The following is a 7,556-nucleotide window of genomic DNA, read 5'->3' as shown; positions in this document are numbered from 1 at the left end:
CGGCTACGGCTGGCTGTGATACAGCCTGGGATCGAACCCAGGTCTGTAGTGAAGCCTCAAGCACTGCGATGCAGTGCCTTAGACCGCTGCACCACTCAATGATTTTCACATTACTTGTGTTCCATTTCAGACAGTGATCGGTGTTTTGAATTAATTTAGTAGTAATTGACACACTCAAACACACCGCAAACAGGCCTTTAAGGATTAGGTAGTCAAACAATAATAATAATGTAAACCTTCACTGTTATTACCTGCATACAAGTCTATGTAGGCCTAATTACTGTATTTAAAATAAATAGAATATCTCTGGTGTGGACTTCAGGGGACTGGTTTATGATTAGGTGTTAACAATACGTTTTTCTCAGTGTTAGTCAATGGCAGCCTAAAAACTCCCACCAATGATTTATTCACTTCCTATGATTTGTTTACTCCCTTACAGTTGGACAGACGGTATAGGAGCATGAGGTCTGATACCAACAGCCTCAGAGACAGTTTCTATCTACAAGCCATAAGACTGCTGAATAGGGTTGCACATTTTGGGGAATATTCAGAGGTGGACATTTTCTGTGGGAATTAACGGGAATATATGGGAATTAACTCTCATCAGACTCTGAGGTCTCATCTTCACTGTCACTTTCCATCCTTGTTGACGATGGCTCGTTGTCAGGCTCAAAAAGCCTAAAATTTGCCCGGATGGCCACCAATTCCTCAACCCTTGTATTGGTCAGCCTATTGCGTGCTTTGGTGTATGTGTTCCCAAACAAGGACCAGTTGCGCTCTGAGGCGGCTGATGTTGGTGGGATTTGGAGGATGATGGAGGCAACAGGGGAAAGAGCCTCAGATCCACAAAATCCCTTCCACCAGGTGGCTGATGAGATATGTTGGCACGACTGTCATATTGCATCTCCATCCCAAAGCCCTTGCTTGGAAGTGTACTTTGCCAGACTGCCAAGACCCTTCCTCTCATCCAGGCCAAGATGGCGAGGCACGGTAGTGATGACACCATAGGCCTTGTTGATCTCTGCGCCAGACAGGATGCTCTTGCCTGCATACTTGGGGTCCAACATGTACGTACTGTAGCGGCGTGTATGGGCTTCAGGCAGAAGTCTTCACCCTCTTTGATGTATTTTAGAACTGCAGTTTCCTCTGCTTGGAGCAACAGTGAAGTGGGCAGGGCAGTACAGATTTTCTCTCTTACATCTGCAAGCAGAGTCTGGACATCAGACAGGATGGCATTGTCTCCCTCAATCCGTGCAATGGCTACTGCTATAGGTTTCAGGAGTTTCAGGCTGCTTACCACTCTCTCCCAAAATACATAATCCAGGAGGATCCTCTTGATGGAGCTGTCCATGTCGGCAGACTGTGATATGGCCATTTCTTGGAGAGACTCCTTCCCCTCCAGGAGACTGCCAAACACTATGATAACACCACCCCAAAGGGTGTTGGTGGGCAGCTTAAATGTGGTGCTCTTATTCTTCTCACTTTGCTTGGTGAGGTAGATTGCTGCTATAACTTGATGACCCTTCACATACCTAACCATTTCTTTGGCTCTCTTGTAGAGTGTATCCATTGTTTTCAGTGCCATGATGTCCTTTAGGAGCAGATTCAATGCATGAGAAGCACAGGCAATGGGTGTGATGTGAGGGTAGGACTCCTCCACTTTAGACCAAGCAGCCTTCATGTTCACAGCATTGTCTGTCACCAGTGCAAATACCTTCTGTGGTCCAAGGTCATTGATGACTGCTTTCAGCTCATCTGCAATGTAGAGACCGGTGTGTCTGTTGGCCCTTGTGTCTGTGCTCTTGTAGAATACTGGTTGAGGGGTGGAGATGATGTAGTTAATTATTCCTTGCCCACGAACATTCGACCACCCATCAGAGATTATTGCAATACAGTCTGCTTTCTCTATGATTTGGTTGACCTTCACTTTAACTCTGTTGAACTCTGCATCCAGCAAATTAGTAGATAAAGCATATCTGATTGGAGGGGTGTATGCTGGGCGAAGAACATTCAGAAATCTCTTCCAATACACATTGCCTTTGAGCATCAGAGGTGAACCAGTTGCATACACAGCTCGAGCCAGACATTCATCAGCATTTCACTAACTACGTTCCTCCATTGAGTCAAAAACACTTCTGATTCCAGAAAGACCATGAGCTGTTGCTATCGATAAGGTGTCTGATTCATAATTTTCCCCTCGAATAGAAGTAGCGGGACTTTTGTCAGAGGTTTCTTGTTGTGAGCGCTGAGGGAACTTTATACACTTGGCCAGATGATTCTGCATCCTTGTTGCATTCTTCACATATGATTTGGCACAGTATTTGCAAATGTACACAGCTTTTCCTTCTACATTAGCTGCAGTGAAATGTCTCTACACATCAGATAGTGCCCGTGGCATTTTCCTGAAAGATTAGAACAAATTTTGGAAAACTCTAATACAATTCCATGTACAGATAAATAGTTAAGCACTCCTTTGTAAAAAAACATTTTTTTATTAAATGTATGGAAACCGGTGAATTAACACCCCTCAGTTAGCTGGCTCAAGCAGCTAAAATCCACATGGTAGCAAAAACTAAGTAGCAGAAATTGTTAACAAGTTAGAAATGATTTAAACACACTTTCCTGTAGGCTACTAGTTAACAAAAAATCATGTATGTCATATAAAATATATTCACCCCAACCAGTATTGTAATCAAAACTTAACAGAAAGCATGTAGTTCATGGCTCAGACAGTGTAGTAGTGTGGGCTCAAATAGCATCTCATTAGTGTGCAAGATCTTGAGAATCAGCTGTACATGTGATGGAAGAATGCACTGCACATGTGATTAAAGAATACACTGTGCATGCAGAGGGTTGCAATTCCATTGAATTGGGGATTGTTCAACCAAAATATGCCACAATACCTAGAATTGCCTTGTGTATCCCACAAAAACAGGTTCACTTTTATAAGCTAACTTTTTTAAATGAATTTAAGCAAAATTCCCCAAATTCCTGGGCTTAATTTACCATGGGAAAATTTCCTGAAATTTCCCGCAAAGTTTCAGACATTCAGTACACACATCCATCCATACACACATGTTTATTTTTTTATTTTTTATTTCACCTTTATTTAACCAGGTAGGCTAGTTGAGAACAAGTTCTCATTTGCAACTGCGACCTGGCCAAGATAAAGCATAGCAGTGTGAACAGACAACACAGAGTTACACATGGAGTAAACAATTAACAAGTCAATAACACAGTAGAAAAAAAAGGAGAGTCTATATACATTGTGTGCAAAAGGCATGAGGAGGTAGACGAATAATTACAATTTTGCAGATTAACACTGGAGTGATAAATGATCAGATGGTCATGTACAGGTAGAGATATTGGTGTGCAAAAGAGCAGAAAAGTAAATAAATAAAAACAGTATGGGGATGAGGTAGGTATAATTGGGTGGGCTATTTACCGATAGACTATGTACAGCTGCAGCGATCGGTTAGCTGCTCAGATAGCAGATGTTTGAAGTTGGTGAGGGAGATAAAAGTCTCCAACTTCAGCGATTTTTGCAATTCGTTCCAGTCACAGGCAGCAGAGAACTGGAACGAAAGGTGGCCAAATTAGGTGTTGGCTTTAGGGATGATCAGTGAGATACACCTGCTGGAGTGCGTGCTACGGGTGGGTGTTGCCATCGTGACCAGTGAACTGAGATAAGGCGGAGCTTTACCTAGCATGGACTTGTAGATGACCTGGAGCCAGTGGGTCTGGCGACGAATATGTAGCGAGGGCCAGCCGACTAGAACATACAGGTCGCAGTGGTGGGTGGTATAAGGTGCTTTAGTGACAAAACGGATGGCACTGTGATAAACTGCATCCAGTTTGCTGAGTAGACTGTTGGAAGTTATTTTGTAGATGACATCGCCGAAGTCGAGGATCGGTAGGATAGTCAGTTTTACTAGGGTAATTTTGGCGGCGTGAGTGAAGGAGGCTTTGTTGCGGAATAGAAAGCCGACTCTAGATTTGATTTTCGATTGGAGATGTTTGATATGAGTCTGGAAGGAGAGTTTACAGTCTAGCCAGACACCTAGGTACTTATACAGTGCCTTGCGAAAGTATTCGGCCCCCTTGAACTTTGCGACCTTTTGCCACATTTCAGGCTTCAAACATAAAGATATAAAACTGTATTTTTTTGTGAAGAATCAACAACAAGTGGGACACAATCATGAAGTGGAACGACATTTATTGGATATTTCAAACTTTTTTAACAAATCAAAAACTGAAAAATTGGGCGTGCAAAATTATTCAGCCCCCTTAAGTTAATACTTTGTAGCGCCACCTTTTGCTGCGATTACAGCTGTAAGTCGCTTGGGGTATGTCTCTATCAGTTTTGCATATCGAGAGACTGAAATGTTTTCCCATTCCTCCTTGCAAAACAGCTCGAGCTCAGTGAGGTTGGATGGAGAGCATTTGTGAACAGCAGTTTTCAGTTCTTTCCACAGATTCTCGATTGGATTCAGGTCTGGACTTTGACTTGGCCACCTGGATATGTTTATTTTTGAACCATTCCATTGTAGATTTTGCTTTATGTTTTGGATCATTGTCTTGTTGGAAGACAAATCTCCGTCCCAGTCTCAGGTCTTTTGCAGACTCCATCAGGTTTTCTTCCAGAATGGTCCTGTATTTGGCTCCATCCATCTTCCCGTCAACTTTAACCATCTTCCCTGTCCCTGCTGAAGAAAAGCAGGCCCAAACCATGATGCTGCCACCACCATGTTTGACAGTGGGGATGGTGTGTTCAGCTGTGTTGCTTTTACGCCAAACATAACGTTTTGCATTGTTGCCAAAAAGTTCAATTTTGGTTTCATCTGACCAGAGCACCTTCTTCCACATGTTTGGTGTGTCTCCCAGGTGGCTTGTGGCAAACTTTAAACAACACTTTTTATGGATATCTTTAAGAAATGGCTTTCTTCTTGCCACTCTTCCATAAAGGCCAGATTTGTGCAATATACGACTTATTGTTGTCCTATGGACAGAGTCTCCCACCTCAGCTGTAGATCTCTGCAGTTCATCCAGAGTGATCATGGGCCTCTTGGCTGCATCTTTGATCAGTCTTCTCCTTGTATGAACTGAAAGTTTAGAGGGACGGCCAGGTCTTGTTAGATTTGCAGTGGTCTGATACTCCTTCCATTTCAATATTATCGCTTGCACAGTGCTCCTTGGGATGTTTAAAGCTTGGGAAATCTTTTTGTATCAAAATCCGGCTTTAAACTTCTTCACAACAGTATCTCGGACCTGCCTGGTGTGTTCCTTGTTCTTCATGATGCTCTCTGCGCTTTTAACGGACCTCTGAGACAATCACAGTGCAGGTGCATTTATACGGAGACTTGATTACACACAGGTGGATTGTATTTATCATCATTAGTCATTTAGGTCAACATTGGATCATTCAGAGATCCTCACTGAACTTCTGGAGAGAGTTTGCTGTACTGAAAGTAAAGGGGCTGAATAATTTTGCACGCCCAATTTTCCAGTTTTTGATTTGTTAAAAAAGTTTTAAATATCCAATAAGTGTCGTTCCACTTCATGATTGTGTCCCACTTGTTGTTGATTCTTCACAAAAAAATACAGTTTTATATCTTTATGTTTGAAGCCTGAAATGTGGCAAAAGGTCGCAAAGTTCAAGGGAGCCGAATACTTTCGCAAGGTTCAATTCAGAACCATCCAGGGTGGTGATGCTAGTCGGGCGTGCGGGTGCAGGCAGCGAACGGTTGAAAATGCATTTGGTTTTACTAGCGTTTAAGAGCAGTTGGAGGCCATGAAAGGAGTGTTGTATGGCATTGAAGCTCGTTTGGAGGTTAGATAGCACAGTGTCCAAGGACGGGCCGGAAGTATACAGAATGGTGTCATCTGCGTAGAGGTGGATCAGGGAATCGCCCGCAGCAAGAGCAACATCATTGATATATACAGAGAAAAGAGTCGGCCCGAGAATTGAACCCTGTGTCACCCCTATAGAGACTGCCAGAGGACCGGACAGCATGCCCTCCGATTTGACACACTGAACTCTGTCTGCAAAGTGTAACCGATGTGAAATGGCTAGCCGCGGCTTTTGTGGAGCGATGGGTAACGATGCTTCGTGGGTGACTGTTGTCTGTGTGCAGAGGGTCCCTGGTTTGGGGGCGAGGGGATGGACTTAAGTTATCCTGTTACATTGATGCTGTTGACCCCGATCACTGGTTGCAGCGGAAAAGGAGGTGTGAGTGTAACCGATGTGAAATGGGGTGCTAGGGGTGGTGCGCTAGCGGTTCGATCGGTGACGTCACTCGCTTTGAGACCTTGAAGTAGTGGTTCCCCAGTGGTTAAGGGTGCCAGCTGTGCCATCAGAGACTCTGGGTTCGCGCCCAGGCTCTGTCGTAACCGGCCGCGACCGGGAGGTCCGTGGGGCGACGCACAATTGGCCTAGCGTCGTCCGGGTTAGGGAGGGCTCGGCCGGTAGGGATGTCCTTGTCTCATCGCGCACCAGCGACTCCTGTGGCGGGCCGGGCGCAGTGCGCGCTAACCAAGGTTGCCAGGTGCACGGTGTTTCCTCCGACACATTTGTGTGGCTGGCTTCCGGGTTGGATGCGTGCTGTGTTAAGAAGCAGTGCGGCTTGGTTGGGTTGTGTATCGGAGGACGCATGACTTTCAACCTTCGTCTCTCCCGAGCCTGTACGGGAGTTGTAGCGATGAGACAAGATAGTAGCTACTAAAAAAAAACAATTGGATACCACGGAAAAGGGGTAAAAATAAATAAAAATAAGTAGTGGTTCCCATTTCTCTGCAAGGGCTGCGGCTTTTGTGGCACATTGGGTAACATTGCTTCGTGAGTGACTGGTTGATGTGTGCAGAGGAGCCCAGGTTAGGGCGAGGAGAGGGACGGAAGCTATAATGTTACACACACATCATAACTGCTGCTTACCACTCTTATTATAATAGCTAAATATTGAACCAATCCCCTCTTTCCCAAAATACGGGTAAATATTGGACTATAAATTGTGCCTTCCTGTATAATACTTATGCTAAAATATGTTTTATATTATATTCTACTGAGCTATTTCGCTACACTTGCAATAACATCTGCTAACCATGTGAATGTGACCAATAAAATTTGATTTTACAGTTTGTATTTTTATCTTATATTATTTCTTATTATTGTTGCATTGTCAAGAAGGAACCTGCAAGTAAGCATTTTGTTGGACGGCGTATTCCATGTGTGTCCGGTACATAAGTCTAATAAAACTTGAAACGTATGTGAAAGTTAGAAGAAAAAAGTGATGGCAATGGGGTTCGCTGTGGAAACTGCTGGTAGATACAATTTGATAATTGCAGACCTCTCTCTGCCTGCTCCACTAAAAGGCTAAATTAGTTCTGGTCAGTATAATGTTGTTAATTAATTAGTTATAGTTTTAAATATGTAGCCCATCACACTTTCAAATTAATTGTATTTTGTATTATTCTGTGATTTTATGTTTTATGTAGCTGTCTTTACCAAATAAATCTCCCCGTGGGATAATAAAGATGATCAAATAATCTAGACGAAACTA

Source organism: Oncorhynchus mykiss, chromosome 1, assembly GCF_013265735.2.
Source record: "Oncorhynchus mykiss isolate Arlee chromosome 1, USDA_OmykA_1.1, whole genome shotgun sequence".
Classification (NCBI taxonomy): domain Eukaryota; kingdom Metazoa; phylum Chordata; class Actinopteri; order Salmoniformes; family Salmonidae; genus Oncorhynchus; species Oncorhynchus mykiss.
The sequence above is the reverse complement of the archived record's forward strand: the minus strand, read 5'-3'. Positions refer to the sequence as shown.